Here is a 27,699-nt window from a genome sequence, read left to right as displayed (position 1 = left end):
AGACTACAGTACAACTCGGGTATGGGCTGTGGGTGTATTATTCATTGTTACATTGAGTCTAGACCATGTGTAATATTAGGCAAAATGTTGTGTGAGTACCATGACTATAAAGGCCTGGGACTAGGTTAGGGAAGACCTGTCCTCAGCCCCGTCCCCACCCTTTCCCTGCCTTTACATATTTAAAAAAATAAAAGTTGCCTTTGGTGGTTTAGCAGCTTTAGTCTCCTATGGAGAGCATCACAATTGAGTAAAAGGAGGTAGGAAGTTCAAGCTATAAGTCAGAGGAGAAACACCAAGGATACCCAGGTTGGTGATGCTTATCCCTCTAAATTGTTATATTTATTTTTGTTTAGTGGGTATCAGCTCTCCTAGCAGGGGGTGGGTGGTAATCAGGTCTGTAATAACCCCACCTTGAATTTGCCCATTGCCTCCTTCCCTGAGTCACTGAAAGAATGGTGGTAAATGAGAAGGAATGCATAGGGTCGAGCCCTAGGATGAGTGGGGGGTTGTATCAAAGACCCTGATGAGCTTCAGCTCACTGAGGAGAATGAAAAGGTGGAAGATTGAGTTAGTACATCCACTTTTGCTGAAAGACAGTAATGGGAAGTTCATGTAAAGGTAGATGGAGCCCTGGATTCGGAGTTGGGATGGCCTCCATAGCATCTGCTCTTTTCAGTAGACTCCCAGGGCCAGGAGACTTAATTTTGCAAGGCAGAGTTCTTAATTAAAACATTCAGGTGCTCTGCTTTTAGACTTAAAGTTGAGGCAGGACATTATACATAGTTTTGGCAACCATGAGTTTCTGTATATACCAGCAGCTGAAAGGTATGCGTAGAACGGTGTTACCATAAAGAGGTTTGCACCATATTTTGTAGACCATATGCAATGCACTCTCTGCCTTCAAGTGTTGGTTCTGAATATTAACACATTTTTTAATTTGCAAATTTGTTGCTGTTTTAATGCATTTGATGTATGACTCTGATCTCTCCTCATGAACCCAGCAGTGCAGTGGCACAGAGACCTCAAAAAAAGAGATGCGACTTCACAATAAGTCCTTCAACACAAAGACAAAAGTAATGAGCACACTTATTAATCAAAAGCCCTAGGAGGTGTAGATCTGAAAACTCCAGCTGCATAGCTTTTCTCGTACAGAAGTAGAGAAAAACATTCTGTTTGATGCAAATATGATTCTGTTCTTAAAGAAACTTAAATACAACACATCTTCCCCCTTAAAGCAACAATAAAACAATGAAATGAATGAAACATCTCAGAACATGCTGATATCCAAAGAGAAAGAACATATGAACAGAATAAAAAGTAACAATACAGCAACATAAAACCATAGAGAAATAACATGTACAGAATAATGAGTAAAATATAGCCATATTAATAATAATACTAATACCAGAAGCTAACCGCAACCTAAAGAATATGAAAAAACATTATGGGATAGGCAGAGATGACTGCCAAGGAAATTGGCGGCATCTCACTAGAGCTTCACACTGGCTGATGCCAAAGTGGAGGCGAAAGCCTGTTGTAGGTGACCAGAGAGGCAACCGGACATCATAATTGTGGAAGTGCCATGGGAGCCATAAGGTTTACTCACTGGGCTGGCCATCTGGCTCTGTCCTCCTGTCAATAGGTCCAGTGGTGTACATTGCCACAGAGAGGTAACAGGCAGCGAGATTCGCTGGTAGCCATCTTTGAGTGGGTAAAACACCTCCTTACACGCTGATTTGACAGTAAATTACACCCAATGGGGCAGATTAGAAAGATAATTATAAGGAGCCCAGCTAACTCATAGGTAAATAAGCTGGATGTGAAAATCTGGAATTTGATTAAATCTAATATTGCAAGTGACATTCGTGTGATCAGACTGTCACATAGGACTTAACCAAGATGAGACTGTCACAGTTCCTTTTGGGTCTGATCTCTATAGACATTTACCTACTGTATGACCAAATGCCAGGGCCTGGCAGATACAGATGTGACACCTGCCACACTGAAGGCTGTCAATCTCTTATTCATGGATGTTGAATTCCATTGTGCAATTAGCTTGATTTCACCAGCTTTCTGTTTTGAATGGTTTAGATTCTAGATTAGGTGTGTTTATTTTCAGTCAGTCACTCAATCAGGAATTTGTAAAGGGCATTACTCACACATGAGGGTCTCATGGCGCTGAGGAGGGGAGGAGCGAGAAGGGGGGTGGAGGTGCTGCTACTTCTCGAACAGCCAGGTCTTGATAAGTTTCCTGAACTTAAGGAGGTCTTTGGTCTGGCGCAGGTGGGTGGGAAGAGTGTTCCACGTTTTGGCGGCGTGGTGCGAGAATGATCTACCGCCTGTTGTAGTTCTGCAGGAGTGTGGGACGTTGTGAGGTGAGCGGAGATGCCAGGTCGGGACCCATGCTGCCTTAACAAGCCCCAGGCAGAAACCTGGAACTCTCTAACTGGTTCCAAGGTAGAGTGAGATCTTTGTGGCATTATAGGCAAGGTGCCGCTTGATTACATGTGTGAGTTTTTTAACAAAGGTTAAACCCATAATTTGTCCCTGTTGGATTTATTGATGTTGAAACACACCAGGCGGCTCATTTCACAGGAGACAGTCAGGTGGAAATCGCAAGAAAAGAGCAGCAATGGTATGTTTGGGAAACATTCGATTAAATGATAGCTGCACGCCAGCCACATCGTCATGAGTTCTCACATTCACCAAAAGCAGCATTCCAGTACAAGGCACAAACCTATCAAATTATGCTAAAGTCTTCATGTGTGTCTTTTTTTGCTTTTATCCGCACCCTACTGCATGAAAATAAAAGGGTACTGCTTTACCGTCTGGGTACAGCATATGATCCACAGGTTCTTCTCCTTGGCCAGCTTAAGACAGCTGGAGTTCATCCAGTCAGCTACTTCATCCAGTACCTCACTTAAAGAGGGCAGTGTCATCTTGGTTGCAATTGACACATAGGTAAACCTGTATGTTCTTGTCTAAGAGTGAAACTACAAGACTCGTATTAAAACTTGAAAAAGTGGGGAGGTGTCAATGGTAACACCTTAGGAAGACAACAATTCACTGTGGGTTCCGGAGATTGGAATGGTCCATGTCTCTCATCCTAAATAAATGGTTGGAATCACTGATGAGCTAAATAAGACACATGGACCACAGTTCACAAAAGGCTGGGAATTGGTCCTTGCACTGTATCTAATGCAGTGGACAGATCAGGATAACATTAAAGTTTTCCTCCAGCTGCTGCCAACAGGATGGTAATCAAGTTGTGCAGTAACAGATTCCACCAGGGGCCAGATTGCAGACTATCCAGTAAGTTGTGGGGTCTCACGTACTACTGAAACTATGAAGTGACTGTGATTATTCGTATTTGAAGGTCAGAGGATACCTGTAATAGTTTTTAAAGTAGTCTAGTGAAGACTAATTATTTTGGGAGAGAGGAATACAGTAGGGATATATACAGCTTTGCATCAGAGACTGCTTAACAAATTTGATGGGGTGCATTATTCTGGTAGTTGCTATTTCCCTGTGACAATGACAATGGGGAGAGTGTGAAATGTATAGCTTGTGGGCCAGATTTTTGTAATCATGGTCTTAGATTCTGAAATTGAAGTTTTTGAATTGCCTGTTGCAGGGAGCTGGATTCTAGTTGCTGTCCCCAGTGCCAGTGTCCCTTCCCTAAACAAGACAACAAGTCACTTGATCCCCAGTTGACCAGGCCATTCAGCCCCCTGTATGTCTCTAGTTAATGGTATCCTTGGTACCTAGGGCATGGGTACTGAAGAGGGCCACTCAGAGCAGCAGCACTATTTGTGCCACTCTGAGGAACCCAGCACCAACTTTATGCTGGCTGCCATTGCAGGCTGTGTGACAAGGTGCTTCCAAAATTGAAAACATGACATGGCACACAGCCTGTGTGCCATGTGTCCCAACACTGCATGTAATATATGTAAGTCCCCCCTCTAGCAGGCCTTCTAGCCCTAAGGCAGGACGCAATATATTACATATGTCTTCTGAGACATAGTAAGTGACCAGGGAAGCCATTTTAAATGCATGTGCTGGACAGTGGTCACTACGAGTTTCCCAGCTACATGATCAAACATAGGGATGTTTGATATCAAACATCTCAGATTAATAAACCCTCACTAATGCCAGTGAGGGATGTATTAATAACTACACCCAGAGGGCGCCTTAGAGCCTTTTTAATACGACCCAGGTCTCTTCAGATGGTGGAGATGACCGACCCCGTGTCCTGACCCCACTTTTGGCAGCAGCACAGGCAGAAAAATAGTTAGATTAGGAAGTGTGCCCACTTCATGCCATTCCCACTCCTTAGGGACACTACTTTTTAAACTCCTCCAGCTTGCTTGGAAGGAATTAGACCACTGCCCACTTCCCAGCAGAAGTGGGCATTGAAAAGGTGTAGTCACCCTAAAAGTGGGCAGCCCAGTGTCTACCACATGGTGCTCCCTCTAACATCCCTAGATTGAGTATTTAGAGGGCACCCCTGAATGCTAGACCTCAGATCCTGATGACCTCAGAAGCAAAAGACAAAGATTTACACCTGCAGAAGAGGAAAAGAAGCAACAGCTGACTTGGAACCAGACCCTCTGGCCTACCTGCTGACCTCGACGGATTCTGCCCAAAAGATGACTCAGCCTGCAGCTGAGCCTCCAAGAAACTCAAGAGGACTGCATGCCTTCTACAAAGCCTCAGACTCCCATGAACAGTGGAACTGCTCTGCAACAGAGTTTCAAGAAAGGACTCTGCAGCCCCCAGAGCAGCAAGGACCCGTCACCCGAAGTGATCACTGACCCGGCGACCACAACACAAAGTGAAGCCAACCTATGGTGCCAGCCCAGTTCCCCAGCTGTCTGGAGTCCAAGTCCACTCAGGTGTCACCCCTCTTGAACTCCTCCAAGTTGCCTGCAGTCTCTGCACACAGGCCTCTCTCCTGCAGCCTTGTAGTGAGAGAAAACCCTACACCTTCAGCAACCACTGCACCCCCCTGACCGAGAGTGCTCCTGGACGAGAAAACCTGATGCTTAAGGACGCCCCTGCATCAGTTGCTCCTGGGCGCGGGAGAAGAGGACCAAAGGTGCACCTACATCACCAAGCACCCCAAGTCTATCTACCTGTTTGTTGTCCGAGCCTGCAGCCTGTTGTCACAATGTCCAACTCCCATAGAGAACCATTGGGCACCCAATACTTAACTGCATCCCTGACCCGGCTGCCCTAGTGCTGCCCGGTGTGACCTGCTGGTGTGGTTCTGATCAGTGCCCAGTGCCCACCTTTGCTCCCTGAGCTCGACCATTGTAAGTAGTTGTTAACCCTGTGTTTGCTGAAAATTGTTTTCCCACCATAGACAACATTGAGAGAACTCTGAAAATTGCTGAAATTGTTGACTTCTGAAACTGCAAAGTATTTGCATAAAAGTCTACTTATTTGATTATAAAGTTCTTGGGTTTGAAACATATATAAAAAGAATTGTTATTTTTCTAAATTGGTCTCTGATTTAATCTTTGAGTGTGTGACTAATTTATTGCCTCTGTGAGTACCAACAAATGCTTAGCACTACCCTCTGATGATCCTGACTGAATGCCCACACTACCACAAATAGTGAATTAGTCTAATCTACCTTTGCGTGTGCAAAACCAATTTGGGGGTACTCTGGACTCTGCACAGTTTACCTCAATTTAGTGCACTATATAGAGAGACAGTTTTTTACACCTGTCTTTAGTATGTACTTCCTCTTGAGAGCTGTGCACACTGTCAGTGCCAACTTGTCAGCTATTACTTTATAAGTCTTGCATTTGTCTTTAAATACAAATGATTAAATGTCTGTGCATTATCCATTGTGGGCATTGATTCAAGCAAACTTCCAGAGAAACTAGTAAAAAAAAAAAAATCCACAATGATCCTTGGGTCTTAAACTATCTTTTTTCCAGTAAAAATCTTTCTGTAATTCTAGAGCTCTAACTATTCTGTGATGCTCTCCAGCCCTCATTTTCTAACATTTAGTCTGTGTCACTGGCTTTTAGTTTCTACAAGAATTAGGTAAACTATCTTGGAGAATAAGTTCAGACCTTTATGAATTTATCTGGTTACTACTGCTCACAGTACCTCTAACAGTGCAATGAAAAAGGTCAACGAAAGCTATTATGCAACACTCCAGCAGGGGAGTAGTTCAGGTTACATTTTATGTCCCCTGAGAACAAGATTTTTGGTTGAAATTTGGGGGTGTTATTTTCAGCTTTTTGCTATTACCATTTTGTTGTCTGAAAGGATATGCCCTTTGATGGCGCACGTCTCTTCGAGACAAAGCGGACTCTGCCTTGGAGAGATTCAAGGATTCCCGGGCTACTGTCACGACTCACGTGCTGCTTGCGCCTGGAGTTTGCAGATCTTGAGGCGTGGATCTTGAGAGTTCGACTTTGGCCCAAAAAGGGGTGACTCTTTCTGGTAGCCACGGTGCTGTAGGCAAAGGAAACGCCAAGGACAGACCGTGACCGTGAGAAAGTAGCGCCAGAGGGAAAAAACCCCTTCAGAAGAAGAGGAAAAAACCTCCAAGAAGATTCGCAGAGGATTCCTGGAACAAGAACAGAGGAACAGGAATCAAAGGAACTGACGTAAAAACACAGAAATGGCGAAATCCAGAGCCAAAGGCTAGGAAATCAGGAGCGAGGACACTAACTGAAACGGAGAGTGTTGCAGCGCAAAGAGGAAAAGAAAACACCACCCTTAAATACCATAAAACAGGAAGTGACCCACAGGAAGAAAAAGGACACCATCTTGGACAGGGAAAAGTAGATAGAATAGACTGGAGCAGAAACCATAGAGAATAGGGAAGGAGGAATGCTGGGAAGACAAGGGTAACCTGGGAAGGGGAAAAGACATAAAGGAAAGAGTAAGAAACAGACCCAAAAAAGGAAGAAGACAGAAAAAGAAGAAAAGGAGCCCAAACAGGTAAGAGGGGTCAGGAGACCCCAACAAGACGGAGGGAGAGAGCAGCGCGAGGCCCCAAGTAAGCCCTGGGGCCTCGTAGGGTGCAGGAAAGGCTCGGGGCGCGCCGCGTCTTAAAGACGCGAAGCGCGGCCCGAGCCGAACGCTCGGCTCGCGCCGCGCGACAGTAGGCCCCCCTCCCGAAGGCCCTGGTTTGAAAGGAAATAAACGGTGAAAGCGCTGAGTCAGAAGAGGAGCATGAACAGAAGATGCATCTTCCCAAGAACATTCACTGAGAGGATAACCCTTCCAATGAATAAGATACTGCAGACGGGTGTGAAAAAGACGAGAGTCACAAATCTCCTGAACCTCATATTCAGGAACATCATCCACTAAGACAGGAGGAGGACAGGAAAACTGACGAGAATACGGATCTGGTACATAAGGTTTGAGTTGGGAGACATGGAAGACTGGATGAATCTTCCACGTGTGAGGCAAGTGAAGACGGACAGTGACAGGATTAAGCAACTGGAGAATACGGAAAGGCCCGTAGTAGCGAGGTGTGAATTTGTTCTGAGAAAGACGTGAGGGTAAGAATTTAGAAGAAAGCCAAACTTTATCCTGTGGATGGTAGTCCGGAGTGGCCCTACGTTTCTTGTCTGCTACTTTCTTCATATATCTCTTGGTGTGTAAGAGATTAGAACGAATCAGTCTATGGATTTGTAGAAGACGTTTGGAAAAATGAGTAATAGCGGGCAAGGGAGTGGGAGACAGAGAAGAAGTAGGAAAAGAGGTAGGATGAAAACCATAAGAACAGAAAAAAGGAGTGGTCTTGGAGGCACTATGGACTGAGTTATTGTAAGAGAATTCAGCAATAGGGAGATAAGTGTTCCAGTTGCTTTGAGTTGAGTTGCAAAAACAACGAAGGTATTGTTCTAAGCCTTGGTTCAGACGCTCGGTCTGTCCATTGGTCTGAGGATGGAAGCCCGATGACAGAGCTCTATCGATGTTTAGTGTCTTACAAAAATACCTCCAAAACCGGGAAATGTACTGAGGTCCTCTATCAGATATAAGAGTATGAGGAAGTCCATGAAGACGGAAGATATGTTCGATGAATATCTGGCTTAATTCTTGGGATGTAGGTAGCTTTTTCAAGGCAGTGAAGTGAGCCATCTTAGTAAAGGAGTCCACAGTGACCATGATTACCCGGTTTCCTGCTGAGAGTGGTAACGAACACATGAAATCAGTAGAGATGGTGTGCCATGGAGTAGGCGGGACCGGCAAGGGCTGGAGTAATCCTGCAGGTCTGGTTCGGGGAATCTTGACTTGAGCGCATGTGGGACAAGCCTGAACGTATGTTTCAATATCCTGTTTCCAAGTAGGCCACCAGAAAAATCGTGATAACAGTTCTTGTGTGGCCTTGATGCCTCTATGACCAGCAACCGGTGAATCATGACACATTTGTAATGCCTTTTCTCTCACTCTGTTAGTAGGGATGAATAACAGATCGTGATAATAATAGTATCCTTGTCTCTTATGTAAAAGAGGCCTTAAGTTCTCTACTTCATCATCAGATAGATTGGGGTATTCCAGTTGTACCTCCTCCAGAAAAGACTGAGCTACCCCAATGATCTTACTAGGTTCCAGTAGGGGTTGAGCTGGGACAGGAGTACAATCTGGATAACGGCGCGACAGAGCATCAGCCAGAATGTTTTGGGAGCCAGGAATATATGTAATGTAGAAATCATACTGGCTGAAGAAGAAGGCCCAACGAGCTTGACGACTATTTTGGCATACGAAATTTCGTAAACATTGTAAGTTTCGATGGTCTGTTCTCACTTCAAAAGGTTCCTTGGAACCCATCAGAAACTGCCTCCATTCAATACAAGCTGTTTTCAGAGCCAACAATTCTCTTTACAATACTGAGTAATGTTGTTCTGCAATAGAGAGTATGTGAAACAAATAGAAAACAGGATGTTCAAGACCATCATCCTCTTGTTGTTGGAGTAGGACGGCACCAATGGCTTTTTCAGAAGCATCGGTGACGACAATAAATTGTTTGTTGGTATCGGGATGTCTTAAGATGGGAGCTTGTGTAAATGCCTTCTTTAAATCCTGAAAGGCTGTTTCGGCAGCTTTAGTCCAGACAAACCCTTTAATAAGATTTTCCTTCTTTAAAGTGTGAGTTATATGGCTAGTTTGTTTTGCAAAGTCTGCGATGAATTGTCGATAGAAGTTCGCCAATCCTAGAAAGCATTGTGTTTCTTTAATAGAAGATGGAGAAGGCCAATCTAGGATAGCTTGTACCTTTTCTTGATCCATAGCTACTCCGGTGGTTCTTAAATGATATCCTAGATATTTGACTTCCGTCTTGTCAAACTCACACTTTTCGGGTTTGCAAAATAGTTGATGTGCCCGGAGTCGTTGAAGGACTTGTTTCACATGGGAAGAATGGAGTTCGGGTTTTCTGGAATAAATAAGAATATCATCAAGGTAGATTACAACTGTCTGATTCAGGAGATCCGAGAATACTGAGTCCATAATCTCTGAAAGATTGCCGGGGCATTAGTAAGACCGAAAGGCATTACCCTGTATTCAAAGTGACCAAATGGAGTCCTAAAGGCCGTTTTCCACTCATCTCCTTCTTTAATGCGTAAGAGGTGATAGGCTCCCCGTAGATCTAGTTTGGTAAACCGTTGGGCCCCTCTGACTGCCTCTAAAATGTCCCTTATGAGAGGCAAAGGATAACGATCTTTTATAGTTATTTTATTCAGGCCTCGAAAATCCAGGCAAGGGCGAAGATCCTTTGTCTTCTTGGGTACGAAAAAGAGAGGAGCCCCGGCCGGAGAAGACGATGGAACAATAAGACCACTTTGAATATTTTCATCCAAATACTCCTTTAGTACTTCCTTTTCAGTTTCCGTGAGGGAATACATCCTGCCAAAAGGAACGATAGTGCCAGGTTCCAAGGGAATAGCACAATCGTAATCTCGATGTGGAGGTAACACAGGTTTGGAAGGTTTTTGGAAGACATCTTGAAAATCCAAATAGTGTTCGGGAACTCCTTGGACTGTATTTATGGTCGAACCGGTAGTACCCTCCGTGATTATTGATCTCTTAGGCGACCAATACTTGTCTGAAGCAAAACAGTGCTCGTGACAGAACTGTGAAGATAAGGAAACCGTCCGGGTAGCCCAGTTCACATATGGATTATGTCTGATGAACCACGGGATTCCAAGAATGATGGTATGGTTGGGGGAAGTTATAAGATCAAAGGAGATGTGTTCCTGATGGTTACTGATCTGTAGATTCAGCATCAGGGTAGTTGTATCTACTGGACCCGATGATATCAAAGATCCGTCCACCGTGTGTACTTGTTCTGGGATCTCCTTAGGTTGTATAGGAACTTGTTGAGTGGTGGCCCACTTCTTATCCATATAAATACCACTAGCTCCACAATCTAGTAGTGCCATAGTCTTCTCTTGACGGCCATCAGGTAATTGTAACATTACTGGTAAAATGAACAAGGATGTGGTATTGTCATTGAAAGAACTGATGGAAGGTATAGCTGCTAATCCCGTCCCCTCCCTTCTTACAGAGGACGGGAAGCGGCGTTTCCCGATGGCCTTGATGGACGTACTGGACAGGTACGCAGTATGTGGCCGGCAGAACCACAGTATAAACACAAACCCTTCTTTCGTCTATCTTCTCGTTCGCTAGCGGAGAGAGGGCCTCGAGTTGTATCCACCTGCATGGGTTCTCCTTCGGTGTCTCTGACAGGAGGGCGAGGTTCCTCAGAACGATGCGGAAAAACTCGTGAGGTGCTTGGTTGAAAAGACCCTCTGCTCTTTCTCTTCTCTGCTCTCCGTTCCTGAAGGCGATACTCGATGGAGAGGGCTTGATCCATCAGGCCACGAAGATCTTCCACTCTGGTGGAATGTACTAGTTTGTCTTTGATTTCTTCTTTGAGTCCTCTACGAAACAAAGTCACCAAAGTACGTTCCACCCAGGTGGTCTCTGCCGCTAGTTGACGAAAGCGTGTAATGTATTGAAGGACATCTTGTGAACCTTGATGAATATCGCATAAGGCCTCTTCCGCTGAAGCCTCCAATCCCGGACGACTAAACATCAGCTTGAAGCGGTTCACAAAGGCGGAATAATCCGACAATACCGGATCGTTAGATGATACCATCGGGGTTGCCCAGGCCAAGGCAGGACCAGATAAGGCACTGATGAGATAACCCACCTTTGTTCTGTCATGGGAGAATTGGGTGGGTCGGAAGGCGAAGTACACTGTTAAGGAATCAAGGAACTCACGCAGCTTGGTTGGTTCACCCGAAAAACGATGGGTAGAGGCGGAGAGCGTCGGGACATCACCACTGCGGAAAGCCAAAGCCTGTCGCAGCGCAGCATTCTCACTGCGTAGTTGCTGTAATTCTTGAGCTTGTTGCTGAATTGTAGTTAGCAGAGCTTAATCCGGATCCGCAGCAGCTACCACAGTGTCTTCCATGGTGTTAGAAGACGTCGGGATGGTTGGGCGCTGCAATCTGTCACGACTCACGTGCTGCTTGCGCCTGGAGTTTGCAGATCTTGAGGCGTGGATCTTGAGAGTTCGACTTTGGCCCAAAAAGGGGCGACTCTTTCTGGTAGCCACGGTGCTGTAGGCAAAGGAAACGCCAAGGACAGACCGTGACCGTGAGAAAGTAGCGCCAGAGGGAAAAAAAACCTTCAGAAGAAGAGGAAAAAACCTCCAAGAAGATTCGCAGAGGATTCCTGGAACAAGAACAGAGGAACAGGAATCAAAGGAACTGACGTAAAAACACAGAAATGGCGAAATCCAGAGCCAAAGGCTAGGAAATCAGGAGCGAGGACACTAACTGAAACAGAGAGTGTTGCAGCGCAAAGAGGAAAAGAAAACACCACCCTTAAATACCATAAAACAGGAAGTGACCCACAGGAAGAAAAAGGACACCATCTTGGACAGGGAAAAGTAGATAGAATAGACTGGAGCAGAAACCATAGAGAATAGGGAAGGAGGAATGCTGGGAAGACAAGGGTAACCTGGGAAGGGGAAAAGACATAAAGGAAAGAGTAAGAAACAGACCCAAAAAAGGAAGAAGACAGAAAAAGAAGAAAAGGAGCCCAAACAGGTAAGAGGGGTCAGGAGACCCCAACAAGACGGAGGGAGAGAGCAGCGCGAGGCCCCAAGTAAGCCCTGGGGCCTCGTAGGGTGCAGGAAAGGCTCGGGGCGCGCCGCGTCTTAAAGACGCGAAGCGCGGCTCGCGCCGCGCGGTGCGGCGCAACAGCTACGGCTCGGTCCCTCGGTCTCTCGGTCTTTCCTCTGCCCCTCACCCCCCCACAGTCCACTTTTTGCCCCTTTCGTTGTCACGGAAGGGGCTCCCTGTTGCGTCCTCCACCCAGCCACCGTGCCACCCACGCTGTTCAGCCTCTGCATGCTGGGGACGCGGAATCTCACGTGGCAGTGGAACAGAGAACCAGAGGTCTGCCCAGTCCACCTCTGCCCCCGCTGCAGCCTCCAAATCCTCCTTGTCCGTCCCCTCACTCCCGTCCAGTTGGTGGCAGGATTCTCCATCACCTGCTCCACTGGGAAAACATCACCTCGGACTGGTGGGTTTTGCAGATAGTTCAAAGGGGCTACTCCCCCCCCCCCCCCCCCCCCCGAACCCCCCCCTCCCTTTCGAATCTGCTCCACCAACCACGCCTCCATCCTTCAGTCACCTTCCAGAGGATCATTTGGTGCTTCTCCACCAGGAAGTCGCAGCTCTCTTGGCCAAGGGAGCTATAGAAAAGGTCCCTGTGCCAGAAGTAGGTTGTGGTTGTTATTCCCACTACTTTCTGATACCAAAAAAGGACAAGGGCTTCTGTCCTATCCTAGACCTTTGGGACCTAAACTACTTCCTCAAGAAGGAGAAATTGAAAATGCTCACCCTGTCTCAGGTTCTGTCTGCCTTGAATCCAGGAGACTTGATGGTAGCGTTGGACTTGCAGGACGCTTATTTCCACATCCCCATCCTGCCTGCCCACAGATTACGATTCGTGGTAAGTCACAAGCACTTTCAGTTCACTGTGCTCCCCTTCGGCCTTACCAGCACCCCTCGGGTATCCACAAAAGTGATGGCGGTGGTTGCAGCTCATCTGCGCAGGTTAGGGATCTTAGTCTTCCCCTACCTCGACGACTGGCTGTTGAAGGTGGACTCGCCCCAGATAGTCGTCTCCCACCTTCAGACTACGGCGAACCTCCTGCACACGCCGGGGTTCACTATAAGCGTGCGGCAGTCACACCTGACTCTCTCTCAGACACTTCCTTTCATCAGAGCTGTTCTGGACACAGTGCAGTTTCGGGCCTATCATCCCGAAAAGCGAGTCCAAGACATTCAGGCTATAATTCTGATCTTTCAGCCTCAGTCTTGGGTTTCGGTGAGACTGACTCTGAGGCTGCTGGGCCTCATGGCCTCCTCCATCCTGCTAGTAATACATGCCAGATGGCATATGCTGGCTCTACAGTGGGACCTTAAGTTCTCAGAGGGGACTGCGAAAGACCTGCAGTGGTGGCTTTCGAATCCACATTTGGTCCATGGCAGATCACTCTCCCTTCCCCAGCCAGATCTCTCTATAGTGACAGATGGCGTCACTTATGGGTTGGGGCGCCCACATGGGAGAGGCAGAGATCAGAGGGCTCTGGTCTCCTGCGAAGTCTGGGCTCCATATCAATCTTCTAGAGCTCTGGGCGATCAGGCTTGCGTTGAAAGCATTCCTTCCCTCCCTCAAAGGGAAAGTGGTGCAGGTGTTCACGGACAATACTACTGCCATGTGGTACTCCAACAAACAGGGCGAAGTAGGGTCCTGGACCCTTTGTCAGGAGGCACTTTGCCTCTGGACATGACTGGAACATCAGGGCATTACCCTGATGGTTCAACATCTGGCAGATTCTCTCAACTCCAGGGCGGACAAACTCAGCCGTTGATGCACAGCCAATCACGAATGGCGTCTCCACCCGGAGGTGGCTCAAGGTTTCTTGCAGCAGTGGGGAGAGCCTTGGTTAGATCTGTTCGCGTCCGCAGAGAACGCGCAATGTCTGCTGTTTTGCACTTTGGAGTTTCCAAGGCGGCATTCGCTCAGAGATGCTTTTCGTCTCAAGTGGAACTCTGGCCTCCTTTATGCCTTTCCTCCTATACTGCTTCTGCCCAGAGTTCTCAAGAAAATCAGGAATGACCGGGCCCAAGTCATCTTCGTGGATCCGGACTGGGCACGGAGAGTGTGGTATCCAGAGCTATTGAGCATGTCCATCAATCCTCCACTCAGACTGCCTCTTTGGGCGGATCTTCTGTCGCAGCAACAGGGGACGGTCCTTCACCCGAACCTGTACACCCTCCGCCTTCATGTTAGGAGATTGAGTGGCGACTGTTGACGGCTTTTGCACTGCCATCCGAAGTCTGCGATGTTATCTTGGCAGCCAGGCGTCCATCAACCAAAACTGTATACGCCTGTAGTTGGATAAATTTGTGGCATGGTGTACCAACAAATCTATTGATCCCCCTTTCTGCCCCTCTCTCCGAGGTTCTTCTGTTCATCTTTCTTTGGTCCAGCAGGGCTCTGCTTTGGGCACCCTTAAGGGGTATTTATCTGCCATTTCGGCCTTTCTTGGGCTCCCTGACCAGCCCTCACTCTTTTAATCTCCTATTGTGAGTAGATTCCTAAAAGGACTAACCCATTTATTTCTTCCCACCCCATTTATCATGCCTCAGTGTGACCTCAATCTTGTACTTACTTAATTGATGTGTACTCCCTTTGAGCCAATGCATCAATGTCCCTTGCGGCTCCTCACCTTCAAAACTGTCTTTTTTGTTGCAATCACCTCTGCTCGCAGGGTGAGTGAGCTTCAGGCCCTTTCCTCAAAACCTCCATACTTGTCTGTGCACCCTGACAAAGTCATGTTGCGCACTAAGGCTTCCTTCCTTCCTTCCTTCCTTCCTAAGGTGGTTAGACCCTTTCATGTAGGCCAGTCCCATCACTCTGCCTACTTTCTACGCACCCCCACATCCTTCCCATAAGGAGGAGAGACTCCACCATCTGGACCCAAAAAGAGCGTTGGCGTTCTACCTCAATCGCACTAAAGATTTCCGGTGGACGTTCAACTCTTCGTTGGGTATGTGGGTGCAAAAAAAAGGTAAGGTGGTGCAAAAGCGTACCATCTCTCGATGGTTGCTTCTTTGCATCGCAATGTGCTACAATTTGGCCAAGAAGCAACCTCCTGGGGGCTTGTGTGCTCATTCACCAGTGCAACTGCTGCTTCCACTGCGTTAGCACCTGGAGTTCCTGTCCTGGATATCTGCCAGGCAGCTACATGGGCATCCCTGCACACGTTTGCTAAGCACTACTGTCTGGACAGTCAGGTCTGTCGGGACGGCTACTTTGGTCGTTCAGTCCTGCAGGACTTCCTAGTATGATCTTGGGTCGCAGCCCACCACCAAGGATGGCATTGCTTGGGTATCTGTTCTAAGGTAGGGAATCTGCGACTAGAAGTCTCTATCAGATATAAAAGTTACTTACCTTCGGTAACAAAATATCTGGTAGAGACATATTCTAGTTGCAGATTCCTTACCGCCCACCCATCCTCCCCGCTTGTGAACTGATTTCTAGGGACAGGGATTCCCCCTTTCAGGTCCTTAGCTCTGGCACACCAATCTCAGTGTTCTTAGCGGCTCTGTGCTTTGGCGTGGAAAGCCGTTAAAAGAAACTGACGTCACTGCGTGAGGGCGACGCCTATATACTACTCCCAACGTCATCACGGCGAGTAAGACGCCCGTGGAGTCAACTGGCGCCGCCTATCGACGAGGGGTGGGTATTGCTAAAAAAATAAAAATCTCCAGATCCAGTCTGACACCTGGGGAAATTCTAAGGTGAGGAATCTGCAACTAGAATATGTCTCTACCAGATATTTAATTACCAAAGGTAAGTAACTTGTACTTCATGTCAAATGGGTGGAAAAATCTACTCTTACCTAAATTGTTGGGAAAGTATTATAGTAGACAGATGAGTGCTCGATCTTGTACATAATAGCTATACACTAGAGTTTGTTGCAACTCCTGAGAGAACTCCTTCAACAAAAATGCCACATATACATCTTCACAAATTGCAAGAGGACATTTTATCCATGATAAACATGGCCACAATAAATATTATCCCCCAGTCCCAGAGAGATTCTGGTTTCTATTCTCATTTAATTTTAGTCTAGAAAATAAAAAACAGGAGAATGGAGATCAATGTTCCATCTGAGAAAACTTAATTTGTTTCCCAAGAAAGAGGAATTTAGGACGGTCTCTTTACAACATATCTTCCATCTGTTAAGAGTCGGAGTTTGACAAGCCTAGAACAAAAAGCTGCACATTCTCACTTCCCCATCCACCCCAATCATCGAAAATAGCTTTGATTTTAAGAAACTGGTTGCTGTTATCAATTCAGATATCAAATGTATTGATAAAAATGAACCCTTAGGGTATTTACAAAGTGCATCAGGTGTTTCCTTAGACAACTAGCTAAAAAAAGGCCCAACAAGCAACTCAGCTAGGTGCCCCACACAGGCATGTTTCGATCTGTTTTGCAGCCTAGGTCAAGATGCAGAAATCTTCAACAATTCTGCACACTAAAATTCAGTTTCTAGCTGCAATATAAGACACAAAAGTGTTTCCTTCCAAAGAGAGACTACAATAAGTGTGCTGTTTAGCAATTTGGATTCACTCCAGAACGTGGGTAACAGTATGTCAATTCAAGCGCCTTTTGGACATGATCTCCTTATGTATCCGTTTAATTCCACTCTGTCGGCTACAAATGAGGACTCCTCATGAAGGTGTACACTGCCAGTGGGCCCAAGAAGAGGAATCCCTCGAAGACAGAATAAAAATAACAGCAAAGATTTGAAGGAAGCTTTACTGTGATGGACAAAGATAATTAATACAGCAAAGGGCGACTCCGTTTTTAACGCATCCTGAAATTACCACAGATGCAGAAAAAGAAAAACAACCCACTTCCTAATTAGTTTCAATACTGGAATCCTTATAGTGTTTCTCTAAACATCGAGCATAAATTTATACTTACAAAAAATATATTGAACATGATTATTTTATTGTATCTATACAAATTATTATTCAATGTCATTATATATATATATCGCAAGTATTCATTAATACCTCCGATCAAAACTCATACCCACATACTTTCATCATTCTCACCAGTTAAAAAAAGGCTGTAAAAATAGAAATGGTCTAATAGATATTTCTTCCATGCCCCTCCACTGATAAGAAAAACAGCAGCATCAATCCTTAAATTTACTACACATAGATAATTTTCCAAATTAGACTCAAAACATTGTATATTCATCACAAGTCTTATTGTATTGTTATGTCAGTCATGTTATATTGATCCCATCATTCGATGAACGTCTGTCTCTATCATATGTGTGCTGAAGGATTCAAGGAGAGAAGCATCAAGAAGTCATATCAGGCCAAAGGATGGTGCAGATGCGCGTTTTGGTATAAAGTGACCCAACAGGTCACACCCCTTCTTCAGGGCACAGTATCCGTACCTGCTGATTAAAATTACACATAGGAGTATGGTCTTATCTTTTAACACATCTGTAGGAATTTGGCTCTGTATATACTATCTCAAAGTGAGAGATAGTGTGCACAGAGTCCAAGGGTTCCCCTTAGAGGTAAGATAGTGGCAAAATTAGATAATTCTAATGCTCTCTTTTGTGGTAGTGTGGTCGAGCAGTGAGCTTAACAGAGGGTAGTGTTAAGCAACTGTTGTACACACACAGGCAATAAATGAGGAACACAACCCAAAAATGTACTCCAGGCCGTTAGGTTTTTATATAGAAAAATATATTTTCTTTATTTTTAGAACCACAAGTTCAAGATTTGAAGTAAATACATAAAATGCAAGGTACTCCATACAGGTAAGTTGTGAACTTTGAATTAAAGCAATATCATGTACAGTTTTTGTTATTTTAAAAGTAGACAGTGCAAAAATCAACAGTTCCTGTGGGAGGTAAGTATTGGTAAATTACAAGTCTCAGTTCCTGGCCATAGGCAACCCACCGTTGGGGGTTCAAGGCAACCCCAAAGTCACCACACCAACAGCTCAGGGCCGGTCAGGTGCAGAGGTCAAAGCGGTGCCCAAAACACACAGGTGCCTATGGAGAACAGGCGTGCTGTGGTTCCAGTCTGTCAGCAGGTAAGTACCCGCGTCCTCGGGGAGCAGACCAGGGGGGTTTTGTAGAGCACTGGGGGGGGACACAAGTAGACAGACAAAACACACCCTCAGCGGCAAAGGGGCAGCTGGGTGTAGTGTGCAAAGCAGGCATCTGGTTTTGAATACGCTTCAATGGAGGTACCCGGGGGTCACTAGCGATGCAGGCAGGCACAGGGGGGGCTTCTCAGGACAGCCACCACCTGGGCTAGGCAGAGAGTTGCCTGGGGGTCACTCCTGCACTGAGGTTCAGTTCCTTCAGGTCCTGGGGGCTGCGGGGTGCAGTGCTTGGTCCAGGCGTTGGGTCCATTGTTACAGGCAGTCGCCGTCAGGCGGAGCCTCTGGATTCTCTCTGCAGGCGTCGCTGTGGGGACCCAGGGGGGATGACTCGAGCTACTCATGGGGTCGCAGTCGCCGGGGAGTCCTCCCTGTGGTGTTGGTTCTCTGGATCTCAAGCCGGGGGCGTCGAGTGCAGAGTGTGAAGTCTCACCTTCCGGCGGGAAGAATGAGTTCTTAAAAAGTTGCTTTTTTGTTGCAAAGACGTTGCTGTTGCTGAGCAGAGCTGCTGCTCACAGGAGTTTCTTGGTCCTGGGGGTCAGGGCAGTCCTCTGAGGCTTCAGAGGTCGCTGGTCCCTGTTGGGTGCGTTGCTGCTTGCAGAATTTCGACTTAGGAGACAGGCGGGTAGGGCTGGGGCCAAAGCAGTTGTCGTCGTCCATGCAGGCTTGTAGGTCAGCAGTCATTTTTAGTTCAGGTTGCAGGAATCTGATTTCCTGGGTTCTTAGGTGCCCCTAAATACTAAATTTATGGGTGTGTTTAGGTCTGGGAGGGCAGTAGCCATTGGGAGGGGGGCACATCCCTTATCTTATTGAGGGAATCCTCCAAATTTAAGATGAAGGATTTCTAAAGGCAGGGGTCACCTCAGCTCAGGACACCTTAGAGGCTGTCCTGACTGGTGGGTGACTCCTCCTTGTTTTTCTCATTATCTCCTCCAGCCTTGCCGCCAAAAATGGGGGCAGTGACCCCAGGGGAGGGCATCTCCACTAGCTGGGATGCCCTGTGGCGCTGTAACAAAAGGGGTGAGCCTTTGAGGCTCACTGCCAGGTGTTACAGTTCTTGCAGGGGGAGGTGAGAAGCACCTCCACCCAGTACAGTCTTTGTTCCTGGCCTCAGAGTGACAAAGGCTCACTCCCCATGTGGCCAGCAACTCGTCTGGTTTGTGGCAAGCTGGCAGGAACTGGTCAGCCTAACGCTAGTAGTCGGATTGGTATTCAGGGGACATCTCTAAGATGCCCCCTGGGTGCATTTTCCAATAAATTCCGCACTGGCATCAGTGTTCATTTATTGTGCTGAGACGTTTGATACCAAACTTCCCAGATTTCAGTGTAGCCATTATGGAACTGTGGAGTTCGTGCTTGACAAACTCCCAGACCATATACTCTTATGGCTACCCTGCACTTACAATGTCTAAGGTTTTGCTTAGACACTGTAGGGGCATAGTGCTCATGCACATATGCCCTCACCTGTGGTATAGTGCACCCTGCCTTAGGGCTGTGAGGCCTGCTAGAGGGGTGACTTACCTATGCCACAGGCAGTGTGAGGTTGGCATGGCACTCTGAGGGGAGTGCCATGTCTACTTAATCTTTTTCTCCCCACCAGCACACACAAGCTGTGAGGCAGTGTGTATGTGCTGAGTGAGGGGTCCCCAGGGTTGCATAAGACATGCTGCAGCCCTTGGAGTCCTTCCCTGGCATCAGGGCCCTTGGTACCAGGGATACCAGTTACAAGGACTTATCGGAGTGCCAGGGTTGTGCCAATTGTGGAACCAAAAGTACAGATTAGGGAAAAAACACTGGTGATGGGGCCTGGTTAGCAGGGTCCCAGCACTATTTCAATTAAAAGTTAGCATCAGCAAAGGCAAAAAGTCAGGGGGTAACCATGCTAAGGAGGCATTTCCTTACAACATCTAAAAAATCCCTAATGATATAAAGCCAAGATGACTATTTGCTCGATCAAAAACCTATTTAGATGACTGTTTCTTCCACCTTATTGGTTAGTAAAGTGGGCCCATTAATATCTGTGCTACATTTCACCAAAAACAGACTTGTGGATCCCAACCGTAATCAGTGATAAGAGAAATAGGAACACTGTATGATAAAAACATACTTGTATAGTGCTCTCCCACCCAAAAATATCCCAAGATTTTATGTTCAAAGTTGATGTAAATTAGACCAAGAAGGGATCCAAAAAGGGAAAGACCCAAAAAAAGAAGGAAAGGAGAGAGAAATCTGGAAGAGGAGAAGGGGAGGGATAAAACAGGAGAAGGAAAGGAGAAAGAAATGTGGAAGAGGAGAAGGAAAGGGATAAAAAGAAATTAGAAAAAGAAAAAAGAAACGGAAAGGCTCACCTACTGCTCCTTTGCAGTAAAGGCCTTATTCAAAGTGGCAAACTCCAATACTTGCCACCAACCAAGGCTTCTGATAAGTCAATAAAGAGTCTAGAGACAAAAATATAAATATATTGATCTATGTTGTTCCTAAGTCCACATCTTCCTCGCATAAATACCCTTTCTGTTCAATTATTACGAGCCTCATGCTTATTGCCTCATCCTTGCGAAATATGTAAATATGTGTCAAATTAAAATGTTCCTTATGAAGAACTTTTTGATTGTCAATGGCAAGGGCCTCTTCATAACAGAGGCCTTTCGTTGCAAAACCTTTCTGTCAGGCGGCACATACAGGCACTAAACAGCGATGAAAACTCTATATGCTAAGTAATTAAACCGTCCCAAAACAATGTTAAAACTGATAACCTCTAACGTGACCGCTTCACCCTTGCTAACCCCAACACCGCCTGTAACCCCTCAAAAGACCGTCCGACCAACAAGGTGTACGACCACCACTTATACTTAAATTCCACCTAACAAGCTACAATGACTCGAGGGAGGGCTCCTCCACCCGATACTATCTAATCCATGGGCCTCCCCTACAGGCAGCATGGTATCTCCCTCTCTCGTCGCTACTCCAAAAAACGCCTTTGCAGGACGCTAACCGGGGTGTGTCTTTTTCCACACCTGATTGCAATCAGAAGAGGCAGTAGAAGTAGAAAGGGGGTCTACACTATGTTTCCCTGAACAGACATGAAAAAAAGGAGAAAGGTAGGAGACTTGACAGCCATAGTTGAAGGTGTGATATTAGAATAGAGGGGCAATGATGTAAATACTGTGCCCACCAAAAGTTAAATAAGTTGTTTGTGGGGACCGACTTCAATCTAAATTTGAATGCTCTATTTCCAAGAGACTAAAAATTATGTATAAACTCAGCTATTAAAAAGTCCTATGACAGGGAGGTGTTTCGATTGGTGTCATCGGAATTAAAAGCCTCCCCACCAGGCGGTAAATCATTGTCCCACTACACCAATTTCACACATTTCCACCGCCGTCTCTACAACAGAACACATAGATGTCACACCTATTGAGTTCTCACATGTAGGGCACCTTCATGCTTATTAGTGGAGGGGGACTCACTAGTCAATGGTGGCCAATTTGTGAGCCTCCCCAATAGGCGGCACGTCAACTCTCCAAATAAACCAGCATAGAGACGAAGGAGAAAGGAAAAAATCTCAGACACAAATAACCATAGTAATGGGACTTACAGGGAACAAGAAAACGCAGGGCGTTCTCAAGATATGGAGGGATCCCAAGTGAATCTAAGGCAGAGGTCTAAGCTACACTCGAGTAACATATCAAAACCACTACTGTGTTTCCCAAAATTCTGTTTTAGTTCAAAAAGTATTCTCCCAAGGAATTCTGTCATTAAGACCTTTCTCTACAGTGTCCAAACAGAAAATCCAGAAGACTTCCCATTTTCTTCTGTAGTTATCTATATTCGTCAAATATGTTGTACCTATCTTTTCCAGGATAATCCACCTCAGATCATTCTCATTATGTTTGTATTCACTGCACTGTGGAACCAATAGAGCTTGGAATGTTAAATTTCTGATAGCAGATGTGTGTACACTAAATCTTATCCTAAACTGTCTTCCCATTTCCCGTGCATAACCTAAGTTACAGGGACAAATGATACAATATATGACATTACTGCTCTGGCAATTAGTCATGGTTTTGAGATGGACTTCATTTTTATTGTAGGAGAAGTGGTCCAATACAACTGCTTGTACGCATGTGTGGCAATCTCCACAGCGATGATTCCCTAAAATAGGGTTGGTTCCAACTATAGTTTTCTGAATATATGTATTCTCTTGTGGTAGTCGGGCCTTAACCAATTTATCTCTTGATTTGGAATTCCTTTTTTATGCAATCAATGGGACGGGGAGTGCATCATTTCCCCCATCACTATTCAGTATGTTCCATTGTGTATTAATGACACCTCTTATCTTGTTATTAATATTTGAGTGCATGATAACGCATACTAGTCTTTGTTGTTCAGCTTTTTGTCGCTCTTCAAATAAGGTGTCTCGATTATAATATTTTGCTTATTTGCATGCACCTCGAATGAGGCTTTTAGGATATCCTCTTCGGAGAAACTTCTCCTTCAAACCATTTTCATTTCTGTCATATTCTGCCATGCAACTACACTTCCTTCTAATTCTAAGGAATTGACTAAATGGAATGCCTTGTCGTTGACATCTAGGATAGAAACTTTCAAAATGAAGTAAAGTGTTAAGCGCTGTGGGTTTAGTGTAAAGAGACACTAAAAGTTGTCCTTCATCTGCATAAATAAGGATGTCCAAAGGCGTCTATCAGCCTGAGCATGCTTTGTCAGACTCACTCCTTCTGTTCAATAAGGCCCGTACAGATAGTGTAATGGGCATTTGGGCCCGCTGAATATTGCCTGCCTGTGAACAGGCACATTTTCAGGCTGCACAGACCTGCTTCAGGGGACCCATCTGTCCTCCTCCACTACCTTAATCCTTAGAGTCTTGTGGTGCAATCTTCACCCGAGCAGGTTGAATCCTAACTCTTTCCCGACTACGTCCCCAGATAGGGAGCCCAAACACACAGTCCTTTTGGGAAAGCATGTTATCGTTCAGCCTAGCCCTCAGATCAGTCGAGCCAGTTGCCTCTAAGAATATTACTTCAATGTGTTATGGTTAATGGTGAGCAAAATCTTACCCTCAGTTCCTGAAGAGTTTCTCACCAGTTTGGCTCAGATCATACAGGATGGGCAAGACGATGCAAAGGATGTCAACAGATCGAGGCTGGACACCACTGATTGCTTGGCTATTACAATTGGTACCAACATGGTGCTTCGCCTTCGATCCTGGATGAGATCCACAGACTTTTTTCAGTGATGTCCTGGCCATTTGATGGCACTAGTCTGTTTGAGAACAAAGCTGTCTAAGCCTTGGGGCGCTTCTTACAAAGAGCCACAGCATGTTCCCTTGGCCTTTCTGCACCCATACGACAGTATCCCCAACAGTACTACCCTTTTCCATGCTTCAGACGGCAGATTTAGCAAAGGCAATTCTTGGTCCCATCTACACAACAACAGACGTCGCAGTCTTTTGAGGTAGCGAGCTGGTTACTGGGCAACAACATTCATGCTGTCAGGGACAGTGCTGTAGTGCCTGGGCACGTCCCTCCTGCCTCCACCTCTAAACTCTCGTAGCTTGGTAACAGCAGCACATTGTTACCCTGTTGGAGGCAGGATAAATTATACCAAGAGGCAGGATAAATTATTACCCCCTCAGTTGTCAAAGCATCATATCAGACATGTAGGTGCTTCAAATTGTCCAGGATGGACAAGTTTGACCTTTCTGGTCCACCACTTCTCAAATGCCACCTACCCTACAGCAGCTTGCAAAGGACCTCGTCTCCATCCTACTAAAAGACGTTCATGCTCTTTTGAACGAGGTAACCACAGAGAGGGCAGCAGCCTTAGAAATGGGCTAGGTGCTAATGTTATTTTTTGATGCCAAAGAATAGCGAAGGACTTTGCCCTTTTTTAGACCTTCACACTGAACCTCCAACTTTAAAAAGGGCTCTAGATGCTCACTCTGGCACAAGTTCTGTAGCGCTGGATTTTCAGGATGTCTATTTCCACATCCCCATCCTGCAGCCCCACGGACGTTACTTGAAGTTCCAAGTGCATTTTCAGTTCTCTGTGCTCCCCATCCGCCTTACTAGTGAACCTCGGATGTTCACAAAAGTGATAATGGTGGTTGATGCGCACTTTCGGAGGTTGCGAATACTAGTCTTCCCAAACTGTGATGACTGGTTGTTGAAGAAGTGCTTTCAATACACATGGAGAGAGTAAGTGGGAGAAAGGGATTTTGAAGGGAACACAACCGTACTCCGCTCCCTATATAACTGAAAACACACAAATGGAGTACGAGGTTCTTTCTTTTTCCATTCCCACTTCACACTGACCCCCTTCCTCCATTAGAGGACCACGAGGAACCTAGGGCACAATTGGTGCACCTGGTGTTTACCCCTCGACGTATAAGAAGAAGTGCTTTCCACAGTTAGTTGTGGACCACCTTCAGATGACAGTAATCTTCGCATCTTTGGGGTTTCCGATCAGCATGCCGGTCACAGCTGATTCCTTTGCGAGGCTCCCTGTCTTTTTTAGCCATAGAGTGCACTTTAGAGCCTTACCTCCACGTCAATGAGTCTGGGACATTCAGGGTATGATCCTTTCAACCTTTGACCTTGGTATCAGTGAATGTGGCTCTGAGACTTCTTGCATCTTTCTAGTAGTCCTAGCCAGGTTGGTGGCACATGCATGCTCTGCACTGAGATCTGAGATATCAGTGTTTTCAGCCCCAAGGGAATATATCATATTCCACCCAGGAATCAGAGGAGACTGCAAACGGTATGCAGTGGTGGTTGGTAGACTGAAACTGGACCAGTGGTAGACCCCTTTCCCTACACCTCCCACGGCTGCTGGTGATGGTGGATGTATCACTGCTGAGTAGGGGAGGCCACCTGGGAGAGGTGAAAATCAGAGGACTCTGGTTTCTGACAAAGACCCAGCTCGACATCAGTTTGCTGGAGTTGCAGGCAATTCACTTTGTGCTAGAAGTTGTCTTCTGTCCATCAAGAGCGAATTGGTGCGGCTCCTCACAGACCACACTATCGCCATGTGGTACTGCAACAAGCAAGGCTGGATGGGGTTGTCTTCCCTGTGCTACGAAGCTTTGCACCTGTTGCCCTGGCTGAGTCTGCGTAGTATTGCCCTGGCCGTACACCACCTTGCAGGATGTGTGCATTTCAGGGCAGACAAACTCAGTCTGCGTTTCCTAATGGATCACAAATAATGATTATATTCAACAGTGATGCAGAACATAATCTAGCAGTGGGAAGAAACCTGGCTTGATCTTTCAACCATTACTAAAAATGCAGTATCCAAGCTTTTGTTCTTTGGAGTTCCCAGGGTGATGTCTTCCAACTGGAATAGAGCTTGGGGCTCCTTTATGCTTTGCTTTCTCTACCTCTCTTGCCAAAAGTTGTGAAGATCATGAAAGCCTAAGTCATCTTAGTGTCCCAGGGCTAGGCCATGAGATGTGGTACCTCAAACTTATGCCTGTGGACATCTGCCCTCTGACCCAGTTGCTGCTTCTGGTGGACCTGCAACCGCAGCAACAGGGCAGAGCCCTACATCTAGGCCTGTGAAACCAGTACCTTCATGCTTGAAGATTGAGCTGCAGCAGTTTCCTACTTTTAATTTCCATCCAAAAGTAGAAGCATGTCACTTAGACAGCTTGGCATCCATTCACCAAAACCATCTATTCTGGACATTGGGAAAAACTTGACGCGTGGTTTACTTCTCAGCACACCCAACCTTTACAAGCCCACTTACTGAATATGTTTGTTCTGTTTCTAGTACAGCAAGGACTTGCTGTGACTACTGTCAAAGGTTATTTTCAACCTTTCTAGAGCTACCTGATTAACCATTGTTATTCATATCATGTTAGGATCTCTTTTTTAAAAAGCTAGCCTGCATTTCTCCTCACAAGGCCCTTTTAATGCCACAGACCTTAATTTGGCCCCAGCGCTCTTGATGTGCTCCTCATTTGAGCAAATGCATTGCTGCACTCTGCCTCTTCTAACCCTGAGGACATTTTTCCTTGTAGCCATAACATCAGCTTGTCGAGTGAGTTACTTGCAATTCCTGTCTATTCAGCAACCATATACCACATTGTTCCTAGACAAAGTGGTGGTCAGAACCAGGGCAGCATTCCGACCAAAAGACGTGATGCCATTTCAGGTCCGACAGTCTTATCACCCTTCCTATGTATTTTGTTCCAGTTACCCCTCATCCATCCAAGGAGGAAGAGAGACTACATCACTTGGATCCCAAGAGAAGTTTCTATGTTTTAATGTACCAAAGAACACTGGGCAAACAATTAGTTCTTTGTGGGATTCGTAGGAGCGAAGAGGGGTAAAGCAGTGCGTGCAAACAAACTGAAGAACCTCCTAGATAGGTAGTCCTCTACATAAAGATCTAGTACACACTGGCTTGCACAGAGCTTGAAGGCTCATTTCACAGGGGCCAAGGCTGCCACCACTACATTGTCACATGAGTGCCATTCTTGGATATCTGCCAGGTGCTAGGAGGGAGTCAGTGGACACTTTCACAAAGCACTATTGCCTTGATAGCCAGGTCCGACGGGAGTGCCACTTTGGTCCTGCATGACTTTTTTGTCTGAGATATTCCAAAGATCCACCACCTGAGAGGTATTATTTGGTATCTGTTCACAAGGTGAAGAATTTGTGATTAGAAATATCCATCAGATGATAATGTTACTTACCTTGAGTAACGCTCTTTCTGGTGGATATTTTATAAAACCTCAGATTCTTCACCAAACCACCCTCCTCCCCTTTCTGTGAAATTAGATCTGCATGCTGCTTACTGTGATCAGTATTGGCTTGACGTCCTACAGTGCGGACAAAGTCAAGAAAAAAACTGTCAGCACGCATTGGTGGCAGGTGCATGTGGCTACAGTGTCATTTCGAGGATGAAGTCAACACTGGAGTCGTACGATGTCACCTACATGTGCCCAAAGGAATTGCTGAGAAATCTTTGGACCCAGTCTGGTGTCTAGAAGTATTCACAAGGTGAGGAATTTGTGGTTAAATAGAGTAGCAACCAGAAATCAAGCTTGCACCAGAAAGAGCGTTATCAAACTTGTTCATCAGGGTTTGGATGCAAACTAAGCTCTGAATTTATGACCTTTTGTACATATACATACAGGAGTTGGAAGTAGGAAAGAAGTGGTAGTTCACAGATTGGAATACCTTGTTATTCTGTGCACACCTACAAACTAACCTCTTTAAGAGAGCTTACTCAACTCTTCCTACACTGAAAAAGGTTGGAACTTCACTTCTGGCAAGGTCAAGAAGAAAACTTTTTTCCAGGGTGAGAAAATGGGTGTTTTAGGAAAGTAAGTTGCAATCACTCAGCAGATTTTTGCATCATCATATATGTATATTTATTTGCTCGTTTGACAATAGAATTTACTAAATT

General features: G+C 45.8%; 1 protein-coding gene across 2 annotated transcripts in view; it reads left to right on the top strand.

The window, feature by feature from the left end:
• Positions 1–27,699, top strand: part of DENND4C (DENN domain containing 4C) — a 1,359,979-nt gene that overhangs the window by 1,248,928 nt on the left and 83,352 nt on the right. The window lies entirely within an intron of this gene.

The sequence above is a fragment of the Pleurodeles waltl genome, chromosome 1_2 (genome assembly GCF_031143425.1).
Source record: "Pleurodeles waltl isolate 20211129_DDA chromosome 1_2, aPleWal1.hap1.20221129, whole genome shotgun sequence".
Lineage (NCBI taxonomy): Eukaryota > Metazoa > Chordata > Amphibia > Caudata > Salamandridae > Pleurodeles > Pleurodeles waltl.
This window is presented reverse-complemented; position numbering and strand designations above follow the sequence as displayed.